This window comes from Salmo salar, chromosome 27 (genome assembly GCF_965601325.2).
Source record: "Salmo salar chromosome 27, fSalSal1, whole genome shotgun sequence".
NCBI lineage: Eukaryota > Metazoa > Chordata > Actinopteri > Salmoniformes > Salmonidae > Salmo > Salmo salar.
In genome coordinates, this window is record NC_138317.1 from 20,783,428 (window position 1) to 20,802,500 (window position 19,073).

At 56.5% G+C, this 19,073-nt stretch overlaps 1 protein-coding gene across 2 annotated transcripts in view; it reads left to right on the plus strand.

The window, feature by feature from the left end:
• The window catches only part of LOC106588635 (AT-rich interactive domain-containing protein 1A), a 171,707-nt gene that overhangs the window by 88,503 nt on the left and 64,131 nt on the right, over positions 1-19,073 (plus strand). The window lies entirely within an intron of this gene.

Sequence of the window (19,073 nt, forward strand, 5' to 3'; positions counted from 1 at the left end):
TCTCTCTCCGGGCTCGCTCTCTCTCTCTCTCTCCGGGCTCGCTCTCTCTCTCTCTCTCCGGGCTCGCTCTCTCTCTCCGGGCTCGCTCTCTCTCTCTCTCTCTCCGGGCTCGCTCTCTCTCTCTCTCTCCGGGCTCGCTCTCTCTCTCTCTCTCCGGGCTCGCTCGCTCTCTCTCTCTCCGGGTTCGCTCTCTCTCTCTCTCTCTCCGGGCTCGCTCTCTCTCTCTCTCTCTCTCTCCGGGCTCGCTCTCTCTCTCTCTCCGGGCTCGCTCTCTCTCTCTCCGGGCTCGCTCGCTCTCTCTCTCTCAGGGCTCGCTCTCTCTCTCTCTCTCAGGGCTCGCTCTCTCTCTCTCTCTCAGGGCTCGCTCTCTCTCTCTCTCTCAGGGCTCGCTCTCTCTCTCTCTCTCAGGGCTCGCTCTCTCTCTCTCTCTCTCTCTCTCTCTCTCCCTCAGGGCTCTCTCTCTCTCTCTCTCAGGGCTCGCTCGCTCTCTCTCTCTCTCAGGGCTCTCTCTCTCTCTCTCTCAGGGCTCGCTCTCTCTCTCTCAGGGCTCGCTCTCTCTCTCTCAGGGCTCGCTCTCTCTCCCTCAGGGCTCGCTCTCTCTCCCTCAGGGCTTGCTCTCTCTCTCTCAGGGCTCTCTCTCTCTCCCTCAGGGCTCGCTCTCTCTCCCTCAGGGCTCGCTCTCTCTCTCTCAGGGCTCGCTCTCTCTCTCTCCTGGCTCGCTCTCTTTCCCTCAGGGCTCGCTCTCTCTACCTCAGGGCTCGCTGTCTTTCCCTCAGGGCTCGCTCTCTCTACCTCAGGGCTCGCTGTCTCTCCCTCAGGGCTCACTCTCTCTCTCTCTCTCTCTCAGGGCTCGCTCTCTCTCTCTCAGGGCTCTCTCTCTCTCTCTCTCAGGGCTCTCTCTCTCTCTCTCCTGGCTCGCTCTCTCTCTCTCCGGGCTCGCTCTCTCTCTCTCCTGGCTCGCTCTCTCTCTCTCCGGGCTCGCTCGCTCTCTCTCTCTCCGGGCTCGCTCGCTCTCTCTCTCCGGGCTCGCTTTCTCTCTCTCAGGGCTCGCTCTCTCTCTCGCTCTCTCAGGGCTCTCTCGGCTCGCTCTCTCGCGCTCTCTCTCAGGGCTCTCTCTCTCTCTCTCTCTCTCTCAGGGCTCGCTTTCTCTCTCAAGGCTCGCTCTCTCTCTCTCAGGGCTCTCTCTCTCTCTCTCTCAGGGGCTCGCTCTCTCTCTCTCAGGGCTCTCTCTCTCTCTCTCTCTCTCTCTCTCTCAGGGCTCTCTCTCTCTCTCAGGGCTCTCTCTCTCTCTCAGGGCTCTCTCTCTCTCTCTCAGGGCTCTCTCTCTCTCTCTCTCTCTCTCAGGGCTCGCTCTCTCTCGCTCTCTCAGGGCTCGCTCGCTCTCTCTCTCTCAGGTCTCGCGCTCTCTCTCTCTCAGGGCTCGCGCTCTCTCTCTCTGTCAGGGCTCGTGCTCTCTCTCTCTGTCAGGGCTCGCGCTCTCTCTCTCTGTCAGGGCTCGCGCTCTCTCTGTCAGGGCTCGCTCTCTCTCTCTCTGTCAGGGCTCGATCTCTCTCTCTCTCTCTCTCTCTCTCTTTCAGGGCTCTCTCTCTTTCAGGGCTCGCTCTCTCTCTCTCTCTCTCTTTCAGGGCTCGCTCTCTCTCAGGGATCGCTCTCTCTCTCAGGGCTCGCTCTCTCTCTCTCTCTCTCTCTCTCTCAGGGCTTGCTCTCTCTCTCTCACAGGGCTTGCTCTCTCTCTCACAGGGCTCGCTCTCTCTCTCTCTCAGGGCTCGCTCTCTCTCTCTCACAGGGCTTGCTCTCTCTCTCACAGGGCTCGCTCTCTCTCTCTCTCTCACAGGGCTCTCTCTCTCAGGGCTCTCTCTCTCTCTCTCTCTCAGGGCTCTCTCTCTCTCTCTCAGGGCTCTCTCTCTCTCAGGGCTCTCTCTCTCTCAGGGCTCGCTCTCTCTCTCTCTCTCTCAGGGCTCGCTCTCTCTCTCTCTCTCGCTCTCTCAGGGCTCGCTCGCTCTCTCTCTCTCTCTCTCTCAGGGCTCGCTCGCTCTCTCTCTCTCCGGGCTCGCTCTCTCTCTCTCTCCGGGCTCGCTCTCTCTCTCTCAGGGCTCTCTCTCTCTCTCTCAGGGCTCTCTCTCTCTCTCTCTCTCACTCTCAGGGCTCTCTCTCTCTCTCGCTCTCTCAGGGCTCTCTCTCTCTCTCGGCTCGCTCTCTCTCTCTCTCTCTCAGGGCTCGCTTTCTCTCTCTCTGTCAGGGCTCGCTCTCTCTCTCTCTCTCTCTCAGGGCTCTCTCTCTCTCTCTCTCTCAGGGCTCGCTCTCTCTCTCTCTCAGGGCTCGCTCGCTCTCTCTCTCTCTCAGGGCTCTCTCTCTCTCTCTCAGGGCTCTCTCAGGGCTCTCTCTCTCTCTCTCTCAGGGCTCGCTCTCGTCTCTCTCTCTCTCTCTCTCTCTCTCAGGGCTCGCGCTCTCTCTCTCTCAGGGCTCGCGCTCTCTCTCTCAGGGCTCGCTCTCTCTCTCTCTGTCAGGGCTCTCTCTCTCTCTCCGGGCTCTCTCTCTCTCCGGGCTCGCTTTCTCTCTCTCAGGGCTCGCTCGCTCTCTCTCTCTCTCAGGGCTCGCTCTCTCTCTCTCTGTCAGGGCTCTCTCTCTCTCTCCGGGCTCGCTCGCTCTCTCTCTCTCCGGGCTCGCGCTCTCTCTCTCAGGGCTCGCTCTCTTTCTCTGTCAGGGCTCTCTCTCTCTCTCCGGGCTCGCTCGCTCTCTCTCTCTCCGGGCTCGCTTTCTCTCTCTCAGGGCTCGCTCTCTCTCTCGCTCTCTCAGGGCTCTCTCGGCTCGCTCTCTCTCTCTCTCTCTCTCTCTCAGGGCTCGCTTTCTCTCTCAAGGCTCGCTCTCTCTCTCTCAGGGCTCTCTCTCTCTCTCTCTCAGGGCTCGCTCTCTCTCTCTCTCAGGGCTCTCTCTCTCTCTCTCTCTCACAGGGCTTGCTCTCTCTCTCACAGGGCTCGCTCTCTCTCTCTCTCTCTCAGGGCTCGCTCTCTCTCTCTCTCTCTCAGGGCTCGCTCTCTCTCAGGGCTCTCTCTCTCTCTCTCTCAGGGCTCTCTCTCTCTCTCTCTCAGGGCTCGCTCTCTCTCTCTCTCAGGGCTCTCTCTCTCTCTCTCTCTCACAGGGCTTGCTCTCTCTCTCACAGGGCTCGCTCTCTCTCTCTCTCTCTCAGGGCTCGCTCTCTCTCTCTCTCAGGGCTCGCTCTCTCTCAGGGCTCGCTCTCTCTCTCTCTCAGGGCTCGCTCTCTCTCAGGGCTCTCTCTCTCTCAGGGCTCTCTCTCTCTCTCTCTCAGGGCTCTCTCTCTCTCTCTCAGGGCTCTCTCTCTCTCAGGGCTCTCTCTCTCTCAGGGCTCGCTCTCTCTCTCTCTCTCTCTCAGGGCTCGCTCTCTCTCTCTCTCTCGCTCTCTCAGGGCTCGCTCGCTCTCTCTCTCTCTCTCTCTCAGGGCTCGCTCGCTCTCTCTCTCTCCGGGCTCGCTCTCTCTCTCTCTCCGGGCTCGCTCTCTCTCTCTCCGGGCTCGCTCTCTCTCTCTCTCCGGGCTCTCTCTCTCTCTCTCCGGGCTCGCTCTCTCTCTCTCAGGGCTCTCTCTCTCTCTCTCTCTCTCTCAGGGCTCTCTCTCTCTCTCACTCTCAGGGCTCTCTCTCTCTCTCGCTCTCTCAGGGCTCTCTCTCTCTCTCGGCTCGCTCTCTCTCTCTCTCTCTCAGGGCTCGCTTTCTCTCTCTCTGTCAGGGCTCGCTCTCTCTCTCTCTCTCTCAGGGCTCTCTCTCTCTCTCAGGGCTCGCTCTCTCTCTCTCTCAGGGCTCGCTCGCTCTCTCTCTCTCTCAGGGCTCTCTCTCTCTCTCTCAGGGCTCTCTCAGGGCTCTCTCTCTCTCTCAGGGCTCGCTCTCTCTCTCTCTCTCTCTCTCTCTCTCAGGGCTCGCTCTCTCTCTCTCTCTCTCGCTCTCTCAGGGCTCGCTCTCTCTCTCTCTCTCTCTCGCTCTCTCAGGGCTCGCTCGCTCTCTCTCTCTCTCAGGGCTCGCGCTCTCTCTCTCTCAGGGCTCGCGCTCTCTCTCTCAGGGCTCGCTCTCTCTCTCTCTGTCAGGGCTCTCTCTCTCTCTCCGGGCTCGCTCGCTCTCTCTCTCTCCGGGCTCGCTTTCTCTCTCTCAGGGCTCGCTCGCTCTCTCTCTCTCTCAGGGCTCGCGCGCTCTCTCTCTCAGGGCTCGCGCTCTCTCTCTCAGGGCTCGCTCTCTCTCTCTGTCAGGGCTCTCTCTCTCTCTCCGGGCTCGCTCGCTCTCTCTCTCTCCGGCTCGCTCTCTCTCTCTCTCTCCGGGCTCGCTTTCTCTCTCTCAGGGCTCGCTCTCTCTCTCGCTCTCTCAGGGCTCTCTCGGCTCGCTCTCTCTCTCTCTCTCTCTCTCTCTCTCAGGGCTCGCTTTCTCTCTCAAGGCTCGCTCTCTCTCTCAGGGCTCTCTCTCTCTCTCTCTCAGGGCTCGCTCTCTCTCTCTCTCAGGGCTCTCTCTCTCTCTCTCAGGGCTCTCTCTCTCTCTCTCACTCTCAGGGCTCTCTCTCTCTCTCACTCAGGGCTCTCTCTCTCTCTCAGGGCTCTCTCTCTCTCTCTCAGGGCTCTCTCTCTCTCTCTCTCAGGGCTCGCTCTCTCTCGCTCTCTCAGGGCTCGCTCGCTCTCTCTCTCTCAGGGCTCGCGCTCTCTCTCTCTCAGGGCTCGCGCTCTCTCTCTCTGTCAGGGCTCGTGCTCTCTCTCTCTGTCAGGGCTCGCGCTCGCTCTCTCTGTCAGGGCTCGCGCTCTCTCTGTCAGGGCTCGCTCTCTCTCTCTCTGTCAGGGCTCGATCTCTCTCTCTCTCTCTCTCTCTCTCAGGGCTCTCTCTCTTTCAGGGCTCGCTCTCTCTCTCTCTCTCTCTTTCAGGGCTCGCTCTCTCTCAGGGATCGCTCTCTCTCTCAGGGCTCGCTCTCTCTCTCTCTCTCTCTCTCTCTCAGGGCTTGCTCTCTCTCTCTCTCACAGTGCTTGCTCTCTCTCTCACAGGGCTCTCTCTCTCTCTCTCTCAGGGCTCGCGCTCTCTCTCTCACAGGGCTCTCTCTCTCTCTCTGTCAGGGCTCGTGCTCTCTCTCTCTGTCAGGGCTCGCGCTCGCTCTCTCTGTCAGGGCTCGCGCTCTCTCTGTCAGGGCTCGCTCTCTCTCTCTCTGTCAGGGCTCGATCTCTCTCTCTCTCTCTCTCTCTCTCTCTCTCTCTCAGGGCTCTCTCTCTTTCAGGGCTCGCTCTCTCTCTCTCTCTCTCTTTCAGGGCTCGCTCTCTCTCAGGGATCGCTCTCTCTCTCAGGGCTCGCTCTCTCTATCTCTCTCTCTCTCTCTCTCAGGGCTTGCTCTCTCTCTCTCTCACAGTGCTTGCTCTCTCTCTCACAGGGCTCTCTCTCTCTCTCTCAGGGCTCGCTCTCTCTCTCTCTCAGGGCTCGCTCTCTCTCTCTCTCAGGGCTCGCTCTCTCAGGGCTCTCTCTCTCTCTCTCAGGGCTCGCTCTCTCTCTCTCTCAGGGCTCTCTCTCTCTCTCAGGGCTCTCTCTCTCTCAGGGCTCTCTCTCTCTCAGGGCTCGCTCTCTCTCTCTCTCTCTCAGGGCTCGCTCTCTCTCTCTCTCTCGCTCTCTCAGGGCTCGCTCGCTCTCTCTCTCTCTCAGGGCTCGCTCGCTCTCTCTCTCTCAGGGCTCTCGCTCTCTCTCTCTCAGGGCTCGCGCTCTCTCTCTCTGTCAGGGCTCGCGCTCTCTCTCTCTGTCAGGGCTCGCGCTCTCTCTCTCTGTCAGGGCTCGCTCTCTCTCTCTCTCTGTCAGGGCTCGCTCTCTCTCTCTCTGTCAGGGCTCGCTCTCTCTCTCTCTCTGTCAGGGCTCGCTCTCTCTCTCTCTCTGTCAGGGCTCCCTCTCTCTCTCTCTGTCAGGGCTCCCTCTCTCTCTCTCTGTCAGGGCACGCTCTCTCTCTCTCTCTGTCAGGGCACGCTCTCTCTCTCTCTCTGTCAGGGCACGCTCGCTCTCTCTCTCTGTCAGGGCACGCTCTCTCTCTCTCTCTCAGGGCTCGCTCTCTCTCTCTCAGGGCTCGCTCTCTCTCTCTCTCTCTCTCTCTCTCTCTCAGGGCTCTCTCTCTCTCTCTTTCAGGGCTCGCTCTCTCTCTCTCTCTCTCTCTTTCAGGGCTCTCTCTCTCTCAGGGCTCGCTCTCTCTCTCTCTCTCTCTCTCTCAGGGCTTGCTCTCTCTCTCAGGGCTTGCTCTCTCTCTCTCTCTCTCAGGGCTTGCTCTCTCTCTCTCTCAGGGCTCTATCTCTCAGGGCTCTCTCTCTCAGGGCTCTCTCTCTCTCCGGGCTCGCTCTCTCTCTCTCCGGGCTCGCTCTCTCTCTCTCTCCGGGCTCGCTCTCTCTCTCTCTCCGGGCTCGCTCTCTCTCTCTCCGGGCTCGCTCTCTCTCTCTCAGGGCTCGCTCTCTCTCTCGCTCTCTCAGGGCTCTCTCTCTCGGCTCGCTCTCTCTCTCTCTCTCTCTCTCAGGGCTCGCTTTCTCTCTCTCTCTCAGGGCTCGCTCTCGCTCTCTCTCTCTCTCTCAGGGCTCGCTCACTCTCTCTCTCAGGGCTCTCTCTCAGGGCTCGCTCGCTCTCTCTCTCTCTCAGGGCTCGCTCGCTCTCTCTCTCTCTCAGGGCTCTCTCTCTCTCTCTCAGGGCTCTCTCAGGGCTCTCTCTCTCTCTCTCTCAGGGCTCGCTCTCTCTCTCTCTCTCTCTCAGGGCTCGCTCTCTCTCTCTCTCTCTCTCAGGGCTCGCTCTCTCTCTCTCTCTCTCTCAGGGCTCGCTCTCTCTCTCTCTCTCTCTCTCGCTCTCTCAGGGCTCGCTCGCTCTCTCTCTCTCGCTCTCTCAGGGCTCGCTCGCTCTCTCTCTCTCTCAGGGCTCGCGCTCTCTCTCTCTCAGGGCTTGCGCTCTCTCTCTCAGGGCTCGCTCTCTCTCTCTCTGTCAGGGCTCTCTCTCTCTCTCAGGGCTCTCTCTCTCTCTTGCTCAGGGCTCTCTCTCTCTCGGGGCTCTCTCTCTCTCTCTCTCTCTCTCAGGGCTCGCTCTCTCTCTCTCAGGGCTCGCTCTCTCAGGGCTCGCTCGCTCTCTCTCTCTCAGGGCTCGCTCTAACTCTCTCTCAGGGCTCGCTCTCTCTCTCTCAGGGCTTGCTCTCTCTCTCAGGGCTCGCTCTCTCTCTCTCTCTCTCTCTCAGGGCTTGCTCTCTCTCTCAGGGTTCTCTCTCTCTCTCAGGGCTCTCTCTCTCTCTCAGGGCTCTCTCTCTCTCTCTCTCTCTCAGGGCTCTCTCTCCCTCTCTCTCTCACGGCTCGCTCTCTCTCTCTCTCTCTCTCTCTCTCTCTCAGGGCTCTCTCTCTCTCTCAGGGCTCTCTCTCTCAGGGCTCTCTCTCTCTCTCTCTCTCAGGGCTCGCTCTCTCTCTCTCTCTCTCAGGGCTCTCTCTCTCGGGGCTCTTTCTCTCTCTCGGGGCTCTCTCTCTCTCTCGGGGCTCTCTCTTTCTCTCAGGGCTCGCTCTCTCTCTCTCAGGGCTCGCTCTCTCTCTCTCAGGGCTCGCTCTCTCTCTCTCAGGGCTCGCTCTCTCTCTCTCAGGGCTCGCTCTCTCTCTCTCTCTCTCTCTCTCGGGGCTCTCTCTCTCTCTCTCTCTCTCTCTCTCTCGGGGCTCTCTCTCGCTCTCTCTCTCTCTCTCTCGGGGCTCTCTCTCTCTCTCGGGGCTCTCTCTCCCTCTCTCTCTCTCTCTCTGGGCTCTCTCTCTCTCTCTGGGCTCTCTCTCTCTCTCAGGGCTCTCTCTCTCTCGGGGCTCGCTCTCGCTCTCTCGGGGCTCGCTCTCTCGGGGCTCGCTCTCTCGGGGCTCGCTCTCTCGGGGCTCGCTCTCTCGGGGCTCGCTCTCGCTTTCTCGGGGCTCGCTCTCTCGGGGCTCGCTCTCTTTCTCAGGCCTCGCTCGCGCTCTCTTGCTCAGGCCTCGCTCGCGCTCTCTTGCTCAGGCCTCGCTCGCGCTCTCTTGCTCAGGCCTCGCTCGCGCTCTCTTGCTCAGGCCTCGCTCGCGCTCTCTTGCTCAGGCCTCGCTCGCGCTCTCTTGCTCAGGCCTCGCTCTCGCTCTCTTGCTCAGGCCTCACCCTCTCTCTCAGGCCTCACACTCTCTCTCAGGCCTCACCCTCTCTCTCAGGCCTTCCTATCTAAGGGTTCGCTCTCAGGGCTCGCTCTCTCTCTCAGGGCTTGCTCTCTCTCTCAGGGCTTGCTCTCTCTCACAGGGCTCGCTCTCGCTCACAGGGCTCGCTCTCACTCAGGGCTCACTCAGGGCCCGCTGTCTCTCACTCAGGGCCCGCTGTCTCTCACTCAGGGCCCGTTGTCTCTCACTCAGGGCCCGCTGTCTCTCACTCAGGGCCCGCTGTCTCTCACTCAGGGCTTTCTCTCTCTCTCTCTCTCAGGGCTTTCTCTCTCAGGGCTCGCTCTCTCTCTCGCACTCTTCCTCTCTATTTCAGAGCTCGCTCTCTCTCTCTCACTCAGAGCTCGCTCTCTCTCTCTCACTCAGAGCTCGCTCTCTCTCACTCAGGGCTTTCTCTCTCACTCAGGGCTTTCTCTCTCACTCAGGGCTTTCTCTCTCACTCAGAGCTCTCTCTCACTCAGGGCTCTCTCTCACTCAGGGCTCTCTCTCACTCAGGGCTCTCTCTCACTCAGGGCTCTCTCTCACTCAGGGCTCTCTCTCACTCAGGGCTCTCTCTCACTCAGGGCTTTCTCTCTCACTCAGGGCTCGCTCTCTCTCTCCCTCAGGGCTCGCTCTCTCCCTCACTCAGGGCTCTCTCACTCAGGGCTCTCTCTCACTCAGGGCTCTCTCTCACTCAGGGCTCTCTCTCACTCAGGGCTTTCTCTCTCACTCAGGGCTCGCTCTCTCTCTCCCTCAGGGCTCGCTCTCTCTCTCCCTCAGGGCTCTCTCTCTCTCTCCCTCAGGGCTCTCTCTCTCTCTCAGGGCTCGCTCTCTCTCTCTCAAGGCTCGCTCTCTCAGGGCTCGCGCTCTCTCTCTCAGGGCTCGCGCTCTCTCTCTCAGGGCTCGCGCTCGCTCTCCCTCAGGGCTCGCTTTCTCTCTCTCTCAGGGCCCACTCTCAGGGCTCGCTCTCTCTCTCAGGGCCCATTCTCTCTCTCAGGGCTCGCTTTCTCTCTCTCTCTCAGGGCTCGCTTTCTCTCTCTCTCTCAGGGCTCGCTTTCTCTCTCTCTCTCTCTCTCTCTCTCTCTCTCTCTCAGGGCTCGCTTTCTCGCTCTCTCTCAGGGCTCGCTTTCTCTCTCTCTCTCAGGGCTCGCTCTGTCTTTCTCTCAGGGCTCGCTCTCTCTCTCAATTCCCGCTGTCTCTCTCTCAATTCCCGCTGTCTCTCTCTCTCAGGGCTCGCTCTTGCTCTCTCTCTCAGGGCTCGCTCTTGCTCTCTCTCTCAGGGCTCGCTCTTGCTCTCTCTCTCAGGGCTCGCTCTTGCTCTCTCTCTCAGGGCTCGCTCTTGCTCTCTCTCTCAGGGCTCGCTCTCGCTCTCTCATGGCTCGTTCTCTCAGCGGTCGTTCTCAGGGCTCTCTCTCTGTCTTTCTCAGGGCTCGCGTTTGATTGCTCTCTCAGGACACGCTCTCTCTCTGCGTTAGCTCCCTTTCATACATGAAGGGAACTCTCGTGCGCCAGCTGTGTGGTTAGTGAGAAAGTGCATATTGCAAATGTACGCTCCCTTACTAGATGTCCGACTACGTCCGATAAATCTGCGGACGGCGTCGGGCCCCTCACAGTGGCAGGATCTTCCAGGAAGTCATCAAACGGAGTCTCTCAGACCTTCCGTTTCCGTTTAAAAAACTTTTCAAATTTTGGTCATTTCTCTACAGTTCCGGATTATTCCACAGGAGGGCGAATGGAATCATATTGCAAATGTAACATATATCACCAATCACGACACGGCTTTTTCTCCTAAATGGAAAAGAAGACGAAACTCGGTCTGCGTGGGTTTGGCATAATGGGCAGTTGGCCCCGAACAGGATGGAGTCGAGGCCTCGACGCTTTTCGAGTTAAGGCTATTTTTCTGGGATTGAAAGTCAAACAGCAAAATAGAGTGCTGATTTGACCGCTTCACATCAAACTACATGAGCCTACGGTGTCAGGAGAAAAGGAACCATGCATTTACCAATGTTCATTTCAGAGAAATTGTACAATGGCACATTAGTGATATTCAACAACAGGAGTTCTTTTTTCTCAAAAAAGTTACAGATCCAGTTGCAGCGTGTTCAGATGAGTCCGTTATCCTGTTGGGGATAGGGGGCAGTATTTGCACGGCCGGATAAAAAACGTACCCGATTTAATCTGGTTACTACTCCTGTCCAGTAACTAGAATATGCATATAATTGTTTGATTTGGATAGAAAACACCCTAAAGTTTCTAAAACTGTTTGAATGGTGTCTGTGAGTATAACAGAACTCATTTGGCAGGCCAAAACCTGAGAAGCTTCCAAACAGGAAGCGCTCTCTCTGACTATTTCTTGGCCTTCTTGATCATCTCTAACCAAAACAGGGGATCTCTGGCATAACGTGTCATTTTCTAACGCTCCCATAGGCTCTCAGAAGGCGCCAGAACGATGAATGGTGGCTTTGCAGGCCATGGCTGAAAAACAGTAGCGCGTTTGGGTAAGTGGCTCGGTCTGCAGGACAGTGAGACTGCAGGCGCGTGCCCGCGTCAACCGAATGCTTTGTTTTCTTTCCTCTGTTTACCTAAACGGAGATTCCCGGTCGGAATATTATCGCTTTTTTACGAGAAAAATTGCATAAAAATTGATTTTAAACAGCGGTTGACATGCTTCGAAGTACGGTAATGGAATATTTAGAATTTTTTTGTCACGAATTGCGCCATGCTCGTGACCCTGATTTACCATTTCGGATAGTGTCTGGAACGCACGAACAAAACGCCGCTATTTGGATATAACGATGGATTATTTTGGACCAAACCAACATTTGTTATTGAAGTAGCAGTCCTGGGAGTGCATTCTGACGAAGACAACAAAGGTAATCAAACTTTTGTAATAGTAAATCTGACTTTGGTCAGGGCTAAACTTGGTGGGTGTCTAAATGGCTAGCCGTGATGGCTGGGCTATCTACTGAGAATATTGCAAAATGTGCTTTCACCGAAAAGCTATTTTAAAATCGGACACCTCGATTGCACAAAGGAGTTCTGTATCTATAATTCTTTAAATAATTGTTATGTTTTTTGTGAACGTTTATCGTGAGTAATTTAGTAAATTGTTAGTAAATTCCACGGAAGTTTGCGGGGGGTATGCTAGTTCTGAACATCACATGCTAATGTAAAAAGCTGGTTTTTGATATAAATATGAACTTGATTGAACAAAACATGCATGTATTGTATAACATAATGTCCTAGGTGTGTCATCTGATGAAGATCAAAGGTTAGTGCTGCATTAGTGCTGCAAACATATTGCAAATGCGCATCCGTGCACATGGTGACCCAAAATGGGTTACCAGGATACATTTTTTAGAAGGGTTTTAAATGCCTTTAGGGGGGTGCAAGGGGTCCACGGTTGGGTAGGGAGCACCTTCCATCAGTGCCCATCCAGTATGGGGCGCCCCTAGTCATTTTGGACATTTTTCAAAAAATCGCTAAAAAACGACAGTCCCACTTCTCTCATGTCACCATCAAGCCATGGAGAGGAACCACAGTCACTGTCCGGCCATACCGAGATCATCGGGACAGTCAATTATGCATTTCAGCAGTATTTTTGAGCATGCCTAAATTCGTGATGCTAAATGCCCATTGAATCATATTGCAAACGTAACGCGCAATATTGCAAACGTAACGCGCATTTGCAATATGATTCAACAGCAGAAAATATCACCAAAGTTGACATGATGAAATCAACACAATGAGCGATGGAGAGGAACCACAGTCACTGCACGGCCATCCTCAGTTCATCGGGACAGTCAATTATGCATTTCTGCAGTATTTTTGAGCATGCCTAAATTCGTGATGCTAAATGCCCATTGAATCATATTGCAAACGTAACGCGCAATATTGCAAATGTAACGCGCATTTGCAATATGATTCAACAGCAAAAAATATCACCAAAGTTGACATGAAATCAACACAACGAGCGATGGAGAGGAACTACAGTCACTGCACGGCGATCCCGAGATCATCGGGCCAGTCAATTATGCATTCTGAGCATGTCAAATTCGTTAAAAATGTTAAAAGCAACAGAGTCCCACTTCTCCCTCATCATACATGACAAGTAGACCATCTGCGTTGATTCATGGCTTAACATAGGGCTATATATCATTTGGGCAGTATAAATGCCATTTGGACCATGGTTCACTGACTTTTGGGTTTGGAAACTGACTTCCTATGATCTTACATGGCAAACGGACAAACATCCTGATTTGGCACATTCAATACTTTCATACATGTATAATTGACAAAAAAAGAATTGGACATTTCATTTGCACATTTCTAATGGCATTTGGCAAAAAAAAGAAAAAAAGATGTCACTTTTGACTTCCTATGAAATCATAATCCAAATGCACAAATCATATGCCTTATGCACAAGCAAATATGTCACTTTTGACTTCCTATGAAATCATATTCCAAATGCACAAAACATATGCCTTATGCACAAGCAAAAACAACCCAAAACATTGTCAATAAAATATGTCAAAAGTATGTCCATACAGCTCTTATACATGTGTAATTGACATAAAAATCGATTTTTTTTTCTTCGAAAAACGGTCCAGAAACCACTTTTTAAGGGGTTGAAAAGTTTTTAAAAAATGTAATTTTTTCAAAATTTGACTCTTGGGTCTTGAATTGGGTTACATTTGCAATATGAAAATTCACTGCGGAGAGCTCTAGTCATCTATTGGATATTTGCTGTGATTTGGCACATTCAATACTTTAATAATTGACAACAAAAAAAAGCATTGGACATGTCATTTTGCAAAAAAATGAAAAAAAAGTCACTTTTTTCCTATGAAATCATATTCAAAATGCACAAAACATATGCCTTGTGCACAAGCAAAAGCAACCCAAAAAACGCCGTCAATAAAAAACGTCATAAGCATGTTCATACAGCTCTTATACATGTGTAATTGACATAAAAATCGAAACATTTTCGAAAAACGGTCCAAAAACCACTTTTTTTAAGGGGTGATAAGTTTTCAAAAAAAAATTCATTTTATCAAAATCTGACCCTTGGGTGTTGACTTGGGTATCATTTGCTGTATGAAAATCCACGGTGGAGCGCGCTCGCCATCTAAAGGAAATTTGGGGTGTTACAATTGGCAATTGCCATCGGAAAATTGCCATATGATTGGCACGGAGATGGACCGCTTTCGGTGGTATTTACAATCGTGTGTGTATGATTCGTGCTATGCCAATATGTTCCCATGTTATTTTGTCCAAATTAGGGGTTTTTTCCCTTACTGGGCTAGCTCTCTTTCTAAGGGTTCTCTCTCGGTGCTTGCTTTCCTTCTCAGGGTCCGCTCTCTCTCAGGTCCCGGGCTCGCTTTCAGGGCTCGCTCTCAGGGCTCGTTCTCGCACTCAGGACCACTCTCAGGGCTCGCTCTCAGGGCTCGCTCTCAGGGCTAGCTCTCAGGGCTCGCTCTCTCTCAGGGCTTGCTCTCTCTCAGGGCTTGCTCTCTCTCAGGGCTTGCTCTCTCTCAGGGCTCGCTCTCCCTCTCAGGGCTAGCTCTCGGCTAGCTCGCTCTCTCTCTCTCACAGGGCTCTCTCTCGCTCAGGGCTCGCTCTTGCTCGCTCTCTCAGGGCCCACTCTCTCTCTCAGGGCCCGCTGTCTCTCTCTCAGGGCCCGCTGTCTCTCTCTCCGGGCCCGCTGTCTCTCTCTCCGGGCCCGCTGTCTCTCTCTCCGGGCCCGCTGTCTCTCTCTCAGGGCCCGCTGTCTCTCTCTCAGGGCCTGCTGTCTCTCTCTCAGGGCCCGCTGTCTCTCTCTCAGGGCCCGCTGTCTCTCTCTCTCTCTCTCTCAGGGCTCGCTCTCTCTCTCTCAGGGCTCGCTCTCTCTCTCTCAGGGCTCGCTCTCTCTCTCAGGGCTCGCTCTCTCTCATTGCTCGCGCTCTCTCTCTCTCAGGGCTTGCTCGCTCTCTCTGTCAGGGCTCGCTCGCTCTCTCTGTCAGGGCTCGCTCGCTCTCTCTGTCAGGGCTCGCTCGCTCTCTCTGTCAGGGCTCGCTCGCTCTCTCTGTCAGGGCTCGCTCGCTCTCTCTGTCAGGGCTCGCTCGCTCTCTCAGGGCTCGCTCGCTCTCTCTCTCTCAGGGATCTCTCTCAGGGCTCTCTCTCTCTCAGGGCTCGCTCTCTCTCAGGGCTCGCTCTCTCTCTCAGGGCTCGCTCTCTCTCTCTCAGGGCTCGCTCGCTCTCTCTCTCTCAGGGCTCGCTCGCTCTCTCTCTCTCAGGGCTCGCTCGCTCTCTCTCTCTCAGGGCTCGCTCGCTCTCTCTCTCAGGGCTCGCTCGCTCTCTCTCTCTCAGGGCTCGCTCGCTCTCTCTCTCTCAGGGCTCTCTCTCTCTCAGGGCTCGCTCTTTCTCTCTCAGGGCTCGCTCTCTCTCTCTCTCTCAGGGCTCTCTCTCTCTCTCTCTCTCTCAGGGCTCGCTCTCTCTCTCTCTCTCTCTCAGGGCTCTCTCTCTCTCAGTGCTCGCTCTCTTTCTCTCTCTCTCTCTCAGGGCTCGCTCTCTCTCTCTCAGGGCTCGCTCTCTCTCTCTCAGGGCTCGCTCTCTCTCTCTCAGGGCCCGCTCTCTCTCTCTCAGGGCTCGCTCTCTCTCTCTCAGGGCTCGCTCGCTCTGTCAAGGCTCGCTCGCTCTGTCAGGGCTCGCTCGCTCTGTCAGGGCTCGCTCGCTCTGTCAGGGCTCGCTCGCTCTGTCAGGGCTCGCTCGCTCTGTCAGGGCTCGCTCGCTCTCTCAGGGCTCGCTCGCTCTCTCTCTCTCTCAGGGCTCGCTCGCTCTCTCTCTCTCTCAGGGATCTCTCTCTCTCTCTCAGGGATCTCTCTCTCTCTCTCAGGGCTCGCTCTCTCTCTCTCTCAGGGCTCGCTCTCTCTCTCTCTCAGGGCTCGCTCTCTCTCAGGGCTCTCTCTCTCTCTCTAAGGGCTCGCTCTCTCTCTCTCTCAGGGCTCGCTCTCTCGCTCTCTCTCTCTCTCAGGGCTCGCTCTCTCTCTATCTCTCTCAGGGCTCGCTCTCTCTTTCTCTCTCTCTCTTTCTCTCTCTCTCTCTCAGGGCTCGCTCTCTCTCTCTCAGGGCTCGCTCACTCTCTCTCAGGGCTCGCTCTCTCTCTCTCAGGGCTCGCTCTCTCTCTCTCAGGGCTCGCTCTCTCTCTCTCAGGGCTCGCTCTCTCTCTCTCAGGGCTCGCTCACTCTCTCTCAGGGCGTCGCTCTCTCTCTCTCTTGGCTTGCTCTCTCTTTCGCTCTCTCTCTCTTTCTCTCTCTCTCTCTCAGGGCTCGCTCTCTCTCTCTCAGGGCTCGCTCTCTCTCTCTCAGGGCTCGCTCGCTCTGTCAGGGCTCGCTCGCTCTGTCAGGGCTCGCTCGCTCTGTCAGGGCTCGCTCGCTCTGTCAGGGCTCGCTCGCTCTGTCAGGGCTCGCTCGCTCTGTCAGGGCTCGCTCGCTCTGTCAGGGTTCGCTCGCTCTGTCAGGGCTCGCTCTCTCTGTCAGGGCTCGCTCGCTCTGTCAGGGCTCGCTCGCTCTGTCAGGGCTCGCTCGCTCTGTCAGGGCTCGCTCGCTCTGTCAGGGCTCGCTCGCTCTGTCAGGGCTCGCTCGCTCTCTCTCAGGGCTCGCTCGCTCTCTCTCTCTCTCTCTCAGGGCTCGCTCGCTCTCTCAGGGATCTCTCTCTCTCTCTCAGGGATCTCTCTCTCTCTCTCAGGGCTCGCTCTCTCTCTCTCAGGGCTCGCTCGCTCTGTCAGGGCTCGCTCGCTCTGTCAGGGCTCGCTCGCTCTGTCAGGGCTCGCTCGCTCTGTCAGGGCTCGCTCGCTCTCTCAGGGCTCGCTCGCTCTCTCAGGGCTCGCTCGCTCTCTCAGGGCTCGCTCGCTCTCTCAGGGATCTCTCTCTCAGGGATCTCTCTCTCTCTCTCAGGGATCTCTCTCTCTCTCTCAGGGATCTCTCTCTCTCTCTCAGGGCTCGCTCTCTCTCTCTCTCAGGGCTCTCTCTCTCTCTCTCTCAGGGCTCGCTCTCTCTCTCTCTCTCTCAGGGCTCGCTCTCTCTCTCTCTCTCTCAGGGCTCGCTCTCTCTCTCTCTCAGGGCTCGCTCTCTCTCTCTCTCAGGGCTCGCTCTCTCTCTCTCTCAGGGCTCGCTCTCTCTCTCTCTCAGGGCTCGCTCGCTCTCTCTCTCAGGGCTCGCTCGCTCTCTCTCTCTCTCTCTCTCTCTCTCGCTCGCTCTCTCTCTCTCTCTCAGGGCTCGCTCGCTCTCTCTCTCTCTCAGGGCTCGCTCTTTCTCTCAGGGCTCGCTCGCTCGCTCTCTTTCTCAGGGCTCGCTCGCTCTCTCTCTCTCAGGGCTCGCTCGCTCTCTCTCTCTCAGGGCTCGCTCGCTCTCTCTCTCTCAGGGATCTCTCTCTTTCTCAGGGCTCTCTCTCTCTCAGGGCTCTCTCTCTCTCTCAGGGCTCGCTCTCTCTCTCTCTCAGGGCTCGCTCTCTCTCTCTCTCAGGGCTCGCTCTCTCTCTCTCTCAGGGCTCGCTCTCTCTCTCTCTCTCAGGGATCTCTCTCTTTCTCAGGGCTCTCTCTCTCTCTCAGGGCTCGTCTCTCTCTCTCAGGGCTCTCTCTCTCTCTCAGGGCTCGCTCTCTCTCTCTCTCAGGGCTCGCTCTCTCTCTCTCTCTCTCTCTCAGGGCTCGCTCGCTCTCTCTCTCTCAGGGCTCGCTCGCTCTCTCTCTCTCAGGGCTCGCTCTCTCTCTCTCAGGGCTCGCTCTCTCTCTCTCAGGGCTCGCTCTCTCTCTCTCTGGGCTCGCTCTCTCTCTCTCAGGGCTCGCTCTCTCTCTCTCTCTCTCTCTCTCTCAGGGCTCGCTCTCTCTCTCTCAAGGCTCGCTCTCTCTCTCTCAGGGCTCGCTCGCTCTCTCTCTCTCTCAGGGCTCGCTCGCTCTCTCTCTCTCTCAGGGCTCGCTCGCTCTCTCTCTCTCAGGGCTCTCTCTCTCTCTCAGGGCTCTCTCTCTCTCTCTCAGGGCTCGCTCTCTCTCTCTCTCTCTCTCTCAGGGCTCGCTCTCTCTCTCAGGGCTCGCTCGCTCTCTCTCTCTCAGGGCTCGCTCTCTCTCTCTCTCTCTCTCTCTCAGGGCTCGCTCTCTCTCTCAGGGCTCGCTCTCTCTCTCAGGGCTCGCTCGCTCTCTCTCTCTCAGGGCTCTCTCTCTCTCTCAGGGCTCTCTCTCTCTCTCAGGGCTCGCTCTCTCTCTCTCAGGGCTCGCTCTCTCTCTCTCTCTCTCTCAGGGCTCGCTCTCTCTCTCTCTCTCTCTCTCTCTCAGGGCTCGCTCTCTCTCTCAGGGCTCGCTCGCTCTCTCTCTCTCATGGCTCGCTCGCTCTCTCTCTCTCTCAGGGCTCGCTCTCTCTCTCAGGGCTCGCTCGCTCTTTCTCTCTCAGGGCTCGCTCGCTCTCTCTCTCTCTCTCTCAGGGCTCGCTTGCTCGCTCTCTCTCTCTCGGCTCGCTCGCTCTCTCTCTCTCAGGGCTCGCTGTCTCTCTCTCTCTCTCTCTCTCTCAGGGCTCACTCTCTCTCAGGGCTCACTCTCTTTCTCTCTCAGCGCTCTTGCTGTCTCTTAGGGCTCGCTCTCTCTCTCATGGCTCGTTCTCTCAGCGGTCGTTCTCAGAGCTCTCTCTCTTAAGGGTCGCGTTTGATTGCTCTCTCAGGACATGCTCTCTGCGTTAGCTCCTTTTCTGGGCTAGCTCTCTTTCTCAGGGCTCGCTCTCGCTCTCTCTCAGGGCTCGTTCTCTCTCTCTCAGGGCTCGCTCTCTCTCTCTCAGGGCACGCTCTCTCTCTCTTAGGGCTCGCGTTTGATTGCTCTCTCAGGACATGCTCTCTGCGTTAGCTCATTTTCTGGGCTAGCTCTCTTTCTCAGGGCTCGCTCTCGCTCTCTCTCAGGGCTCGTTCTCTCTCTCTCAGGGCTCGCTCTCTCTCTCTCAGGGCACGCTCTCTCTCTCTTAGGGCTCGCGTTTGATTGCTCTCTCAGGACACGCTCTCTCTCTGCGTTAGCTCCTTTTCTGGGCTAGCTCTCTTTCTCAGGGCTCGCTCTCTCTCTCTCAGGGCTCGCTCTCTCTCACTCTCTCTCTCTCTCTCTCTCTCTCTCTCTCAGGGCTCGCTCTCTCTCTCTCTCAGGGCTCTCTCTCTCTCTCTCAGGGCTCGCTCTCTCTCTCTCTCTCAGGGCTCGCTCTCTCTTTCTCTCTCTCTCTTTCTCTCTCTCTCTCTCAGGGCTCGCTCTCTCTCCTCTCAGGGCTCGCTCACTCTCTCTCAGGGCTCGCTCTCTCTCTCTCTCTCTCAGGGCTCGCTCTCTCTCTCTCAGGGCTCGCTCTCTCTCTCTCAGGGCTCGCTCACTCTCTCTCAGGGCGTCGCTCTCTCTCTCTCTTGGCTTGCTCTCTCTTTCGCTCTCTCTCTCTTTCTCTCTCTCTCTCTCTCTCAGGGCTCGCTCTCTCTCTCTCAGGGCTCGCTCTCTCTCTCTCTCAGGGCTCGCTCGCTCTGTCAGGGCTCGCTCGCTCTGTCAGGGCTCGCTCGCTCTGTCAGGGCTCGCTCGCTCTGTCAGGGCTCGCTCGCTCTGTCAGGGCTCGCTCGCTCTCTCTCAGGGCTCGCTCGCTCTCTCTCTCTCTCTCTCAGGGCTCGCTCGCTCTCTCAGGGCTCGCTCGCTCTCTCAGGGATCTCTCTCTCTCTCTCAGGGATCTCTCTCTCTCTCAGGGCTCGCTCTCTCTCTCTCAGGGCTCGCTCGCTCTGTCAGGGCTCGCTCGCTCTGTCAGGGCTCGCTCGCTCTGTCAGGGCTCGCTCGCTCTGTCAGGGCTCGCTCGCTCTCTCAGGGCTCGCTCGCTCTCTCAGGGCTCGCTCGCTCTCTCAGGGATCTCTCTCTCTCTCTCAGGGATCTCTCTCTCTCTCTCAG